Below are 14784 nucleotides of genomic sequence, written 5' to 3'. Positions count from 1 at the left end.
CAAAGGTCCCGGCAGATTGGAAAACTGCTAATGTAACACCCTTATTTAAAAAGGGTAGTAGGCAGAAGGCTGGAAACTATAGACCTGTTAGCCTAACATCTGTGGTTGGTAAAATGTTAGAGTCCATTATTAAGGAGACAGTAACGGGACATTTGGATAAACATAATTTAATAGGGCAAACTCAGCATGGTTTCATGAAGGGGAAGTCATGTTTAACAAATTTGCTTGAGTTTTTTGAGGAAGCAACATACAGGGTGGATAAAGGGGAACCAGTGGACGTAGTGTATTTAGACTTCCAAAAGGCATTTGACAAGGTGCCACACAAAAGATTATTGCTCAAGATAAAAAATCACGGGATTGGGGGTAATATTCTGGTGTGGGTGGAGGATTGGCTCTCTAACAGAAAGCAGAGAGTTGGGATGAATGGTTCGTTCTCAGATTGGCAACCAGTAACTAGTGGTGTTCCGCAGGGGTCAGTGCTGGGTCCCCAACTCTTTACAATCTATATTAACGATTTGGAGGAGGGGACCGAGTGTAACATATCAAAGTTTGCAGATGATACAAAGATGGGACGGAAAGTAGTGAGTGAGGAGGACATAAAAAACCTGCAAAGGGACATAGACAGGCTAAGTAAGTGGGCAGAGATTTGGCAGATGGAATACAATACTGGAAAGTGTGAGGTTATGCACTTTGGCAGGAAAAATCATAGAGCAAGTTATTATCTTAATGGCAAGAAACTGGAAAGTACTGTAGTACAAAGGGATCTGGGGGTCCTGGTGCACGAAACTCAAAAAGTTAGTATGCAGGTGCAGCAAGTGATTAAGAAGGCCAATGGAATGTTGGCTTTTATTGCTAGGGGGTTGGAATATAAAAACAGGGAGGTATTGCTGCAGTTGTACAAGGTATTGGTGAGGCCGCACCTGGAATACTGCATACAGTTTTGGTGTCCATACTTAAGAAAAGACATACTTGCTCTCGAGTCAGTACAAAGAAGGTTCACTCGGTTAATCCCGGGGATGAGGGGGTGGACATATGAGGAGAGGTTGAGTAGATTGGGACTCTACTCATTGGAGTTCAGAAGAATGAGAGGCGATCTTATTGAAACATATAAGATTGTGAAGGGGCTTGATCGGGTGGATGCGGTGAGGATGTTCCCAATGATGGGTGAAACTAGAACTAGGGGGCATAATCTTAAAATAAGGGGCTGCTCATTCAAAACTGAGATGAGGAGAAACTTCTTCACTCAGAGGGTGGTAGGTTTGTGGAATTTGCTGCCCCAGAAAGCTGTGGAAGCTACATCATTAAATAAATTTAAAACAGAAATAGTTTCCTAGAAGTAAAGGGAATTAAGGGTTACGGGGAGCGGGCAGGAAATTGGACATGAGTCTGGGTTCGGAATGGTCATGGCCCTGTGGGTAGTGGAGCGGGCCCAGGGGCCGTGTAGCCTTGTTCTGCTCCTACTGTGTTCTAATTCTGTTAGATTTCAGGAGATGGTTTTATTCCTGTTCCTGGCTGGGGTGGAGATCGCCTTTACAGAAGGTAAGTACTGTAGAAAATATAGGGACAGAGTGATCTCCTGGAAGAATTTCGATCGCCTAGATGGGTCGGAGAGGAATTTCCCAGATTTTTTTCTCCCAAATTGGCCATTGGGTCTTTATCTGGTTTTTCGCCTCTCCCGGGAGATCACATGGGTTCGGGTGGATGCAGAGTGATAGAAGATTTGAGGTTAGGATCAGATCAGCCATGATCTTATTGAATGGTGGAGCAGGCTCGAGGGGCCGATTGGCCTACTCCTGCTCCTATTTCTTATGTTCTTATGTTCTTATGTACTGCAGATGTTGTATATATGGACTTTCAAAAGGCATTTGATAAAATACCACATAAGAGACTTACTCTGAAAATAGAAGCAGAGGGAATTAAAGGGCTGATGGTAATTTGGGTATATAATTGGCTAAGGGAGAGGAGGCAGTGAGCAGTGCTGAGGGATGTTTTTCTGACTGGAGGGAAGTATGCAGTGGGTTCCCCCAGGGGTCGGGATTAGGACCATTGCTTTTCTTGTTATATATAACTGACCTGGACTTGGGTATAGGTGAACAATTTCAAAGTTTACGGATGATACTATTTACTGTGTTGCCAAGTTTTGTGAGTGTAGTAGTAGCAGACTTCAGAAGGACAGAGACAGACTGTGAAATGAGCAGACACAAGGCAGATGACATTAAATGAGGATAAGTGTGAAGTGATGCACTTTGGGAGAAACAACAGGGAGAGGCCGTATAATCTAAATGGGACTATTTTGAGGGGGTGCAAGAGCAGAGGGACCTGGGGGTCCATATTCACAAGTCTTTGAAAGTGCCACGGCAAGTTGGTGAGGCGGTTCAGAAAGCGTATGGGATACTTGGCTTTGTCAATAGGGCCATTGAATACAAAAACAAGGAAGTTACACTAAACCTTTACAAATCACTAGTTAGGAACATAGGACAGGAGGAGGCCATTCAGCCCCTCGAGCCTGTTCCGCCATTCAATGAGATCATGGCTGATCTGTGACCTAACTCTATACACCCGCCTTTGGCCCATATCCCTTAATACCTTTGGTTAACAAAAACCTATCAATCTCAGATTGAAAATTAACAATTGATCGAGCATCAATTGCTGTTTGCGGAAGAGAGTTACAAACCTCTACCACCCTTTGTGTGTAGAAGTGTTTCCTAATTTCACTCCTGAAAGGTCTGGCTCTAATTTTTAGACTATGCCCCCAGTCCGAGAATCCCCAACCAGCAGAAATAGTTTCTCTCTATCTACCCTATCTGTTCCCCTTAATATCCTGAAAACTTCGATCAGATGACCCCTTATCTTTCTAAATTCCAGGGAATACAACCCTAATTTGTGTAACCCCTCCTCGTAACTTAACCCTTGAAGTCCAGGTATCATTCTGATAAACCTACGCTGCACTCCCTCCAAGGCCAATATATCCTTCCTAAGGTGTGGTGCCCAGAACTGCTCACAGTGCTCCAGGTGTGGTCTAACCAGGGTTTTGTACAGCTGCAGGGTTTTGGCCTCAGTTGGAGTCTTGTGTACAGTTCTGGGCACCACACTTTAGGAAGGATGTCAAGGCATTGGAGAGGGTGCAGAGGAGGTTGACCAGGATAGTACCAGGGATGAGGGACTTCAGTTATGTGGAGAGATTGGAGAAGCTGGGATTGTTCCCCTTAGAGCAGAGAAGGTTAAGAGGAGACCTAATAGAGGTGTTCAAAATGATGAGGGGTTTTGATCGAGCAAGTAGGGAGAAACCGTTCACTCTGGCAAGTGGGTCGGTAACCAAAGGTCACAGATTTAAAATAGTTGCTAAAAGAACTAGAGGGAAATGAGGAGAATTGTTTTCACACAGAGGGTTGTTAAGATCTGGAACACACCATCTGAAAGGATGCTGGAATCAGGTTCCACAGGAACTTTCAAATGGTAATTGGACATGCCCTTGAAGAGGACTAGTTTGCAGAATTCTGGGGATAAAGCTGGGGTTTGGGACTAAATTGGACAGCTCTTTCAAAGAGCCGGCACAGACATGATGGGCCGAATCACCTCCTTCTGTGCTGTTAGATTCGATGATCAGTGTGAAGACGCTGGTGTCTCTTAAGGCTCTTCGAGCTTTTAAAACTCTTCCCACAGTCAGAACATTTAAAGGGTCTCTTGTCAGTGTGAACAAGCTGGTGTGACAGGAGGGTGGATGACTGAGTGAATCCCTTCCCACACACGGAGCAGGTGAACGGCCTCTCACCAGTGTGGAGGAGCCGGTGTCTCTTCAGCTCCCAGGAGCTTTTAAATCAGAATCAGAAGAATCAGAATCAGAAACCCCACAGTGTAGATAGAGGCCATTTCGGCCCATCGAGCCTGCACCGACACATATCCCACGTAACCCCTACACCAACACATATCCCACCCTATCCCCGTAACCCCACGTATTTAATCCCCCTAACACTAAGGGTCAATTTATCATAGCCAATCAACCTAACCCGCACATCTCCCACACTCAGAACAGTTAAATGGTCTCTCCCCAGTGTGAACAAGCTGGTGTCTCTTCAGCTCCTGGGGGCTTTTAAAGCTCTTCCCACAGTCAGAACATTTAAAGGGTCTCTCGTCAGCGTGAACAAGCTGGTGTGACAGGAGGGCGGATGACACAGTGAATCCCTTCCCACACATGGAGCAGGTGAACAGCCTCTCTGCAGTGTGAACTCGCTAGTGTTGCTTGAGCTCCCCAGGGATTTTAAAACTCTTCCCACACTCAGAACATTTAAAGGGTCTCTCATTCGTGTGAACTCGCTGGTGTCCCTTCAGCTCCCCAGGGCTTTTAAAGCTCTTCCCACAGTCAGAACAGTTAAATGGCCTCTCATCAGTGTGAACAAGCTGTTGTCTCAGCAGGGTGGAGGACTTCAAGAATCCCTTCCCACACATGGAGCAAGTGAACAGCCTCTCCGCAGTGTGAACTCGCTGGTGTCCCTTCAGATCCCCGGGGCTTTTAAAACGCTTCCCACAGTCAGGGCAGTTAAATGGCCTCTCATCAGTGTGAACAAGCTGGTGTGAAAGGAGGGTGGAGGACCGAGCGAATCCCTTCCCACACACGGAGCAGGTGAACGGTCTCTCCCCAGTGTGTAGGAGCCAGTGTCCCTTCAGCTCCTGGGGGCTTTTAAAGCTCTTCCCACAGTCAGAACATTTAAAGGATCTCTCGTCACTGTGAACAAGCTGGTGTGTCTGCAGGTTGGATGACTCACTGAATCCCTTCCCACACATGGAGCAGGTGAATGGCCTCTCCCCAGTGTGGAGGCGCTGGTGTCTCTGCAGGTTGGCTGTCTGAGTGAATCCCTTCCCACAATTGGAGCAGGTGAACGGCCTCTCCCCAGTGTGAACTCGCTGGTGTTGCTTGAGCTCCCGGGGACTTTTAAAGCTCTTACCACAGTCAGGACAGTTAAAGGGTCTCACATCAGTGTGAACAAGCTGGTGTTTCTTCAGATCCCTGGGGCTTTTAAAGCTCTTCCCACAGTCAGAACACTGAAATGGTCTCTCCCCAGTGTGAACTCGCTGGTGTGTTTGCAGGTGGGATGAACAAACAAATCCCTTTCCACACACGGAGCAGGTGAACAGACTGTCCCTGGTGTGACTGTGCCATTGAACTTCCAATGCAGACGGGGAACTGAATCCCTTCCCGCCGTCCCCACCTTTACCCGGTTTCTCCCCGGTGTGACGGTGCACGTGTCTCACCAGTTCAGGCAATTGGCTGAATCCGCGTCCACACACCGAACACGTGTGTGGTTTGTCATCGCTGCAATTGCTGCTTTCTCCTTCCATGTGCAAAGGCTGATGATATTCAGGTCCTGATGAATCGAGTGACTCTGTCAGATCTTGACGTGATGTTTGGTCTGAGCTTCCCGCCTGTAACTGCTCCACTTCTATAACCCTGTAAATTGAGATCAGAAAAGGATCAGAGGCAAACTGTTGTTTAATTTTCCCCTTTCCGAACCTAGGGGCAGTGAAGCTGATTTGCAGGCTCCAGCTGCTACACAGGTTGGTTGAAAGGATCAGCAGTAATGGCGGCTGTAATACCCACAAGCCCCCGCGCTCCAGAAAGCACTCTGTTGACGCTGAGTCCCGTGCATGTGCTCATGGCCCCGGCGCTCTCCCTCCTGCTCTACAGTTGCCCGTCCCGATCAGTCCGCAACACGCATGCTCAGCACACAAAACCCCGCGGTTGGAACACCGGCCGCGCATGCGGAGCCGCAACATCTGGTACTGGTGCGCGGCTCAGGTGGGGGCGAGTCGGTGTTTTGCTTCAGCCGCCAGGGAGGTGCACATGCGCAGGACGACCCAACATTCTTCCTGTCAGCAATCACTCCCTCGTTTCTTTAATAAAAACAGAAACTACTGGAAATACTCAGCAGGTCAGGCAGCATCTGTGGAGACAGAAACAGAGTTAATGTTTCAGGTCGATGACCTTTCGTCAGAACTGCTTGTTCTTTAGTGTCAGCCAGTGGCTCAGTGGGTAGCACTCTCGCCTCTGAGTCAGAAAGTTGTGGGTTCATAGTCCCACTCCAGAGACTTGAGCACAAAAATGCAGGCTGACACTCCAGTTCAGTGCTGAGGGAGTGTGGCACTGTCGGAGGTGTCGTTTTTTGGATGAGATGTTAAACTGAGGCCCTGTCTGCTCTCTCAGGTGGATATAAAAGATCCCATGGCACTATTTCAAGAAAGACAGGCTTGCATTTATATGGTGCCTTTCACGACCAGCAGATGTCTTGAAGTGCTTTACAGCCAATGAGGTACGATTGGAGTGTAGTCACTGTTGTAATGTGGGAAAGAGCAGGGGAGTTATCCCCCGGTGTCCTAGCCAATGTTTATCCCTCAATTAACACAACAAAAAGATAAGATTATCTGGTCATTATCACATTGCTGTTTGTGGGAGCTTGCGGTGCGCTTACTGACTTCCGCGGTTCCTACGCCAGAACCAGGGGTCACAGTCTAAGGATAAGGGGTAGGCCATTTAGGACAGAGATGAGGAGGAATTTCTTCACCCAGAGAGTGGTGAACCTGTGGAATTCTCTACCACAGAAAGCTGTGGAGGCCAATTCATTAAATATATTCAAGAAGGAGTTGGATATATTTCTTAAGGCTAAAGGGATCAAGGGGTATGGGGAGAAAGCAGGAACAGGGTACTGAATTTGGATGATCAGCCATGATTTCATTGAATGGCGGAGCAGGCTCGAGGGGCCGAATGGCCTACTCCTGCTCCTATCTTCTCTGTTTCTTTGTTTACATTATAACAGTAACTGCACTTCAAAAAGTACTTCATTGGCTGTAAAGCGCTTTGGGACATCCGGTGGTGGTGAAAGGCGCTATATAAATGCAAGTCTTTCTTTCTTCACTGGTCTCACCAGCGACCTCTTCTGGCTGCTGGCTGATTGACAGCCATGAGCCGGCGCATGCGCACACGGAGCGGCGGTTTGTGCCGAGTCCGGCACAGCGACCCCTGCCGGTCACCAAGGGTAATAACCGCGCATGCCCACTGGAGACCAACCCCATCCCCCACTCGGACCTACGCCTGCGCACTCGGATCCTGCCGGACAGAGTCGGCGCGGGGCATTCCGGGAAAGGTCTTGGTGTCGGTTCCAGAGTCGCGATCGGTGAGGCGAAGTGAGTTTTCTCCGCTCCGATTGGGTGGAGAATGGCGCGGGGTGGATCGGGAGAGAATCGAGAGAAATAGAAAAACCTCAGAGTCCGCGAGGCCCCGGACCGAGCGGCGGCAGTTGGACAGTGAACGTGATCTCCTCGGGGACACGTCACCCGGGCCCGCGGCCTGATTGACGGCAGCTTCCCACCAATAGGGAGTGAGCGGGGCGGGGCTGGAGGAGCGAGCCGGCGGAGGGTCCTCCAACCAATCGGGGAGTCCGAGGGGCGGGACTAGCGCCCGCTGATTGTCTGATCCGCAGGGCAGCGAGTTTCTCCAGTCCCTTGTCCGGGGCCCGGGGCGGCTGTGGGCTTTTATTCCCCGCATTGGACACAAGGCTTTTTGTCTCAGGCATATGGTGACGTCGCACTGAAACTTTCCTCCCTCCTTTACAAAGATGGCTGCCGTTAACCTGGGCCTGTATATGTTCTGATGTAGTCCTCCCACCACTGGGAGCGACAGTGATGCGTTCGTGCGACATATCTCTACCGCGCAGGCGCAGTGCCGCTCCCTTTCCTCTCCCGCGCAGGCGCAGTGCCGCTCCCCTTCTCCCGCGCAGGCGCAGTGCCGCTCCCCTGCCCTCCGGCGCAGGCGCAGTGCCGCACCCTTTCTCCCTCTCCCGCGCAGGTGCAGTGCCGCTCCCCTGCCCTCCGGCGCAGGCGCAGTGCCGCTCCCCTGCCCTCCGGCGCAGGCGCAGTGCCGCTCCCCTGCCCTCCGGCGCAGGCGCAGTGCCGCTCCCCTGCCCTCCGGCGCAGGCGCAGTGCCGCGCCCCTGCCCTCCGGCGCAGGCGCAGTGCATTTTCCCTGCTGTGTGCTGTGCCGGGCGGCGCAGGTTGATCGGTGAGTGAGGGTCAAACACAGGCTGGTTGCCCGGTTTACAGGGCCTGCTCTGTGATTGAGGGTACTCGGCCCGACAGCGGCTGCTCAGCCCCGAGTTTAGATCACAGCGAGGGAGGGTCACCGCTCCGGGCAGTAACTCCGCACAGAAAATGGCGCATCTCCGCCCAGAGCAGTGAGAATGGGGGAGTCTCAGGAGGCCGGAAATTTACTGTGAGCAAAATCTCCAAACTAAACACACAGCCCCGCAACTGGGGATCTGAGGAAAATCTCCAAACTAAACACACAGCCCCGCAACTGGGGATCTGAGGAAAATCTCCAAACTAAACACACAGCCCTGCAACTGGGGATCTGAGCAAAGGCACAAAATCAAACAAATACTCTGCCTTCACATTGGATTATTAGTAAGCAGATTAAAAGTCTACATTAGTGGTTAGCACTGTTGCCTCACAGCGCCAGGGACCCGGGTTCGAATCCGGCCTCGGGTGACTGTGTGGAGTTTGCACATTCTCCCCGTGTTTGCGTGGGTTTCCTCCGGGTGCTCCGGTTTCCTCCCACAGTCCAAAGATGTGCGGGTTAGGTTGATTGGCTATGATAAATTGACCCTTAGTGTTAGGGGGATTAAATACGTGGGGTTACGGGGATAGGGTGGGATATGTGTTGGTGTAGGGGTTACGGGGATCGGGTGGGATATGTGTCGGTGCAGGCTCGATGGGCCGAAATGGCCTCTGCACTGTGGGGTTTCTGTGATTACTTTATTTCACGCTTTCAGTGTTGTTCTTATTTTCTGCTTTGCCACAATTAGATCTCCCGGTGAATGATGGTGTGATTGACGAAGGTGCTCAGCTCGAAGTAAACAGGGATTGTCGACTGAGGAACAACAGCCGGTTAACCAGCACAGGATTGTGAGCACCAACCGGAGAGAACCCTTCCGATTCAAAGAGCTTCCAGAGATCGACTGGGGAGCAAGGTAAGAGAAAGTCCCATTGACTCAGATACACACTGGTCCCAGAGATGGACGGGGGAGAAAGGTCAGAGAGAGTCCCATTGACTCAGATACACACTGGTCCTGGAGATGGACTGGGGAGAAATGTCAGAGAGAGTCCCATTGACTCAGATACACACTGGTCCTGGAGATGGACGGGGGAGAAAGGCCAGAGAGAGTCCCATTGACTCAGATACACACTGGTCCTGGAGATGGACTGGGGAGAAAGGTCAGAGAGTCCCATTGACTCAGATACACACTGGTCCTGGAGATGGACTGGGGAGAAAGGTCTGAGAAAGTCTCATTGACTCAGATACACACTGGTCCTGGAGATGGACTGGGGAGAAAGGTCAGAGAGAGTCCCATTGACTCAGATACACACTGGTCCTGGAGATGGACTGGGGAGAAAGGCCAGAGAGAGGCCCATTGACTCAGATACACACTGGTCCTGGAGATGGACTGGGGGGAAAGGTCAGAGAGAGTCCCATTGACTCAGATACACACTGGTCCTGGAGATGGACTGGGGAGAAAGGTCAGAGAGTCCCATTGACTCAGATACACACTGGTCCTGGAGATGGACTGGGGAGAAAGGTCAGAGAGAGTCCCATTGACTCAGATACACACTGGTCCTGGAGATGGACTGGGGAGAAAGGTCAGAGAGTCCCATTGACTCAGATACACACTGGTCCTGGAGATGGACTGGGGAGAAAGGTCAGAGAGGGTCCCATTGACTCAGATACACACTGGTCCTGGAGATGGACTGGGGGGAAAGGTCAGAGAGAGTCCCATTGACTCAGATACACACTGGTCCTGGAGATGGACTGGGGAGAAAGGTCAGAGAGTCCCATTGACTCAGATACACACTGGTCCTGGAGATGGAGTGGGGAGAAAGGTCAGAGAGAGTCCCATTGACTCAGATACACACTGGTCCTGGAGATGGACTGGGGAGAGAGGTCAGAGAGTCCCATTGACTCAGATACACACTGGTCCTGGAGATGGACTGGGGAGAAAGGTCAGAGAGGGTCCCATTGACTCAGATACACACTGGTCCTGGAGATGGACTTGGGAGAAAGGCCAGAGAGAGTCCCATTGACTCAGATACACACTGGTCCTGGAGATGGACTGGGGAGAAAGGTCAGAGAGAGTCCCATTGACTCAGATACACACTGGTCCTGGAGATGGATTGGGGAGAAAGGTCAAAGATTGTCCCATTGACTCAGATACACACTGGTCCTGGAGATGGACCGGGGAGAAAGGTCAGAGAGAGTCCCATTGACTCAGATACACACTGGTCCTGGAGATGGATTGGGGAGAAAGGTCAGAGATTGTCCCATTGACTCAGATACACACTGGTCCTGGAGATGGACCGGGGAGAAAGGTCAGAGAGAGACCCATTGACCCAGATACACACTGGTCCTGTAGATGGACTGGGGAGAAAGGTCAGAGAGAGTCCCATTGACTCAGATACACACTGGTCCTGGAGATGGACTGGGGAGAAAGGTCAGAGAGTCCCATGGACTCAGATACACACTGGTCCTGGAGATGGACTGGGGAGAAAGGTCAGAGAGTCCCATTGACTCAGATACACACTGGTCCTGGAGATGGACTGGGGAGAAAGGTCAGAGAGGGTCCCATTGACTCAGATACACACTGGTCCTGGAGATGGACTGGGGAGAAAGGTCAGAGAGAGTCCCATTGACTCAGATACACACTGGTCCTGGAGATGGACTGGGGAGAAAGGTCAGAGAGAGTCTCATTGACTCAGATACACACTGGTCCTGGAGATGGACTGGGGAGAAAGGTCAGAGAGTCCCATTGACTCAGATACACACTGGTCCTGGAGATAGACTGGGGAGAAAGGTCAGAGAGAGTCTCATTGACTCAGATACACACTGGTCCTGGAGATGGACTGGGGAGAAAGGTCAGAGAGTCCCATTGACTCAGATACACACTGGTCCTGGAGATGGACTGGGGAGAAAGGTCAGAGAGAGTCCCATTGACTCAGATACACACTGGTCCTTGGGATGGACTGGGGAGAAAGGTCAGAGAGAGTCCCATTGACTCAGATACACACTGGTCCTGGAGATGGACTGGGGAGAAAGGTCAGAGAGGGTCCCATTGACTCAGATACACACTGGTCCTGGAGATGGACTGGGGAGAAAGGTCAGAGAGAGTCCCATTGACTCAGATACACACTGGTCCTGGAGATGGACTGGGGAGAAAGGTCAGAGAGAGTCTCATTGACTCAGATACACACTGGTCCTGGAGATGGACTGGGGAGAAAGGTCAGAGAGTCCCATTGACTCAGATACACACTGGTCCTGGAGATAGACTGGGGAGAAAGGTCAGAGAGAGTCTCATTGACTCAGATACACACTGGTCCTGGAGATGGACTGGGGAGAAAGGTCAGAGAGTCCCATTGACTCAGATACACACTGGTCCTGGAGATGGACTGGGGAGAAAGGTCAGAGAGAGTCCCATTGACTCAGATACACACTGGTCCCGGAGATAGACTGGGGAGAAAGGTCAGAGAGAGTCCCATTGACTCAGATACACACTGGTCCTTGGGATGGACTGGGGAGAAAGGTCAGAGAGAGTCCCATTGACTCAGATACACACCGGTCCTGGAGATGGACTGGCGAGAAAGGTCAGAGAGAGTCTCATTGACTCAGATACACACTGGTCCTGGAGGTGGGCTGGGGAGAAAGGTCAGAGAGAGTCCCATTGACTCAGATACACACTGGTCCTGGAGATAGACTGGGGAGAAAGGTCAGAGAGAGTCCTATTAAGAACATAAGAAGCAGAAGCAGGAGTAGGTCATATGGCCCCTCGGGCCTGCTTCGCCATTCAATAGGATCATGGCTGATCCGAACCTAGACTCACGTCCACTTCCCTGCCCTCTCCCCGTAACCTTTAATTCCCTTATCTGCTAGGAAAATGTCTGTCTCCGTTTTAAATTTATTTAATGTCGCAGCTTCCACAGCTCTCTGAGGTAGCAAATTCCATAGATTTACTACCCTCTGAGTGAAGAAGTTTCTCCTCATCTCAGTTTTGAAAGGGCAGCCCCTTATTCTAAGATTATGCCCCCTAGTTCTAGTCTCACCCATCAGTGGAAACATCCTCACTGCATCCACCCGATCAAGCCCCCTCACAATCTTATATGTTTCGATAAGATCGCCTCTCATTCTTCTGAACTCCAATGAGTAGAGTCCCAATCTACTCAACCTTTCCTCATAAGTCAAACCCCTCATCTCCGGAATCAACCGAGTGAACCTTCTCTGAACCGCCTCAAGAGCAAGTTTATCTTTTCTTAAATATGGAAACCAAAACTGCACGCAGTATTCCAGGTGTGGCCTCACCAATACCCTGTATAACTGCAGCAAGACTTCCCTGTTTTTATACTCCATCCCCCTTGCAATAAAAGCCAAGGTTCCATTGGTCTTCCTGATCACCTGCTGCACCTGCATACTAACTTTTTGTGTTTCATGCACCAGGACCCCCAGATCCCTTTGTACTGTAGTACTTTGCAGTTTCTCTCCATTTAGATAATAACTTGCTCTTTGATTTTTTCTGCCAAAGTGCATAACCTCACACTTTCCAACGTTATATTGCATCTGCCAAATCTCTGCCCACTCACTTAGCCTGTCTATGTCCTTTTGCAGGTTTTTTATGTCTGCCTCACTCACTGCTTTCCCTCCCATCTTTGTATTGTCGGCAAACTTGGATATGTCGCACTCGGTCCCTTCCTCCAAATCGTTAATATAGATTGTAAAGAGTTGGGGTCCCAGCACTGACACCTGCAGAACACCACTAGTTACTGATTGCCAGCCCGAGAACGAACCATTTATCCCAACTCTTTGTTTTCTGTTAGATAGCCAATCTTCCACCCATGCCAATATATTACCCCCAATCCCGTGATTTTTTATCTTGATCAGTAATCTTTTGTGTGGAACCTTGTCAAATGCCTTTTGGAAGTCCAAATACACTACATCCACTGGTTCCCCTTTATCCACCCTGTATGTTACATCCTCAAAGAATTCGAGCAAATTTGTCAAACATGACTTCCCCTTCGTAAAACCATGCTGACTCTGTCCTATTAAATTATGTTTATCCAAATGCTCTGTTACTGTTTCCTTAATAATGGACTCCAACATTTTGCCAACCACAGATGTTAGGCTAACTGGTCTATAGTTTCCAGCTTTTTGTCGACTTCCCTTCTTAAATAAGGGTGTTACATTAGCAGTTTTCCAATCTGCCGGGACCTTTCCTGAGTCCAGGGAGTTCTGGAAAATGATCACCAATGCATCCACAATCCCTACCGCCACTTATCTCAAGACCCTAGGATGTAGGCCATCAGGTCCGAGGGATTTATCCGCCTTAAGTCCCATTATTTTACTGAGTACCATCTCCTTAGTGATTTTAATCGTGTTTAGCTCCTCCCACCACCCCCCCCCCCCCATTGCCCCCTGTTTGTCCAGTGTTGGGATATTTTTAGTGTCCTCTACTGTAAAGACTGATACAAAATATTTGTTTAACATCTTTGCCATCTCCATGTTCCCCACCACTAGTTTCCCGGTCCCATCCTCTAAGGGACCAACGTTCACTTTAGCCACCCTTTTTCTTTTTATATAGCTGTAGAAACTCTTGCTATCTGTTTTTATATTTTTTGCTAGTTTACTTTCATAATCTATCTTCCCTTTCTTAATTAATCTTTTAGTTATTGTTTGCTGGCTTTTAAATGCTTCCCAATCTTCTATCCTCCCACTAGATTTGGCTACTTTATATGCCCTTGTTCTGCCCTCGCAACGCGCTTCTATGCAGAGCTAGACAGATAGCGAACAACTCGATATCTTCCAATAAAATCACAAGGCTTGACTTTTCTTGTAACGCTTTACTGAACGATTCTAATTGTAAAACTGAAATACAACACAGAAATGGAAGCACACATTAGTATACAGGCGCATAACTGATATGTATACACAGATTTAGGTACGCCTGAGCAACACAGTACATTTAGTAAACTGGGAGGCATTCTCTTTAAATTAGCCCTGTACATAGTGTATGAAAATACAGCTACTAGTTAATCAGCTAGACAGAGAAAAGTTACAACTAAACATTTTCTACAACATACAGTGCACATTAATCATCCATAGCATTCTAAAATACTTACAGACAAACAATTTCCAAGACTCAAGCATGGGGACGATACAACTGCCCGGAGCCTGTGCTGCTGTAGGAGCACCGTGGTGTAGGTCTGTGTCCCAGCGAGGACTCCACGAGGACTACGTAGCAGTCCTGTGGGGAGCGTGATGACCTCATCACGCTCGGTAGCGTTGTCCGCGCTTGGGGCGTCACGTGATGCGCGTGGTCGCGTTTCTGGCCGTGGAGGCCGAAGTCGGGAGCGGGAGCTGGAGGCCAGGCTGAGCCGATGCTTGCCGCGGGAGCGGAAGATCGCGTCGCTCCCGGCGGCTGGTAGATGCGGCCGAAGACGCTAGGCCGGGCTGTGCCGGCAGCCTTTCTGGAAGGCCGAGTCGGGCCGGCAGCCGCCTCACGCACGTCACGTCGTACGTGCCGTGACGTCAGCACGCTACGTTGTACGTGACGTGACGTCAGCACACTAAGGCGCGTCTTAAAGGGGCAATGGCCCTAAAAGGTAAGTTAAAGGGGCAACGGCCCCAACAGGTAGGTTATACATATATAAGTAAGTTAAATACATACAGTGAGGTTAAGTTAGAGGGAGAGGCAGCACAGCC

General features: G+C 49.8%; 1 protein-coding gene across 1 annotated transcript in view; it reads left to right on the top strand.

Annotated features, from left to right (window-relative positions):
* The first annotated feature begins 7528 nt into the window (after nucleotides 1-7528).
* Nucleotides 7529-14784, top strand: part of LOC147096539 (uncharacterized) — a 441550-nt gene continuing 434294 nt past the window's right edge. Inside the window, exons 1-2 of the mRNA XM_085975343.1 lie at nucleotides 7529-8259; nucleotides 8852-9016. The gene's annotated coding sequence lies outside the window, so the exon portion shown is untranslated. The remainder of the gene's footprint in view (nucleotides 8260-8851; nucleotides 9017-14784) is intronic.

Source organism: Somniosus microcephalus, unplaced genomic scaffold (assembly GCF_052327205.1).
Source record: "Somniosus microcephalus isolate GS21.2 unplaced genomic scaffold, FLI_Smic_1.0 unresolved_chr1, whole genome shotgun sequence".
NCBI lineage: Eukaryota > Metazoa > Chordata > Chondrichthyes > Squaliformes > Somniosidae > Somniosus > Somniosus microcephalus.
This window is presented reverse-complemented; position numbering and strand designations above follow the sequence as displayed.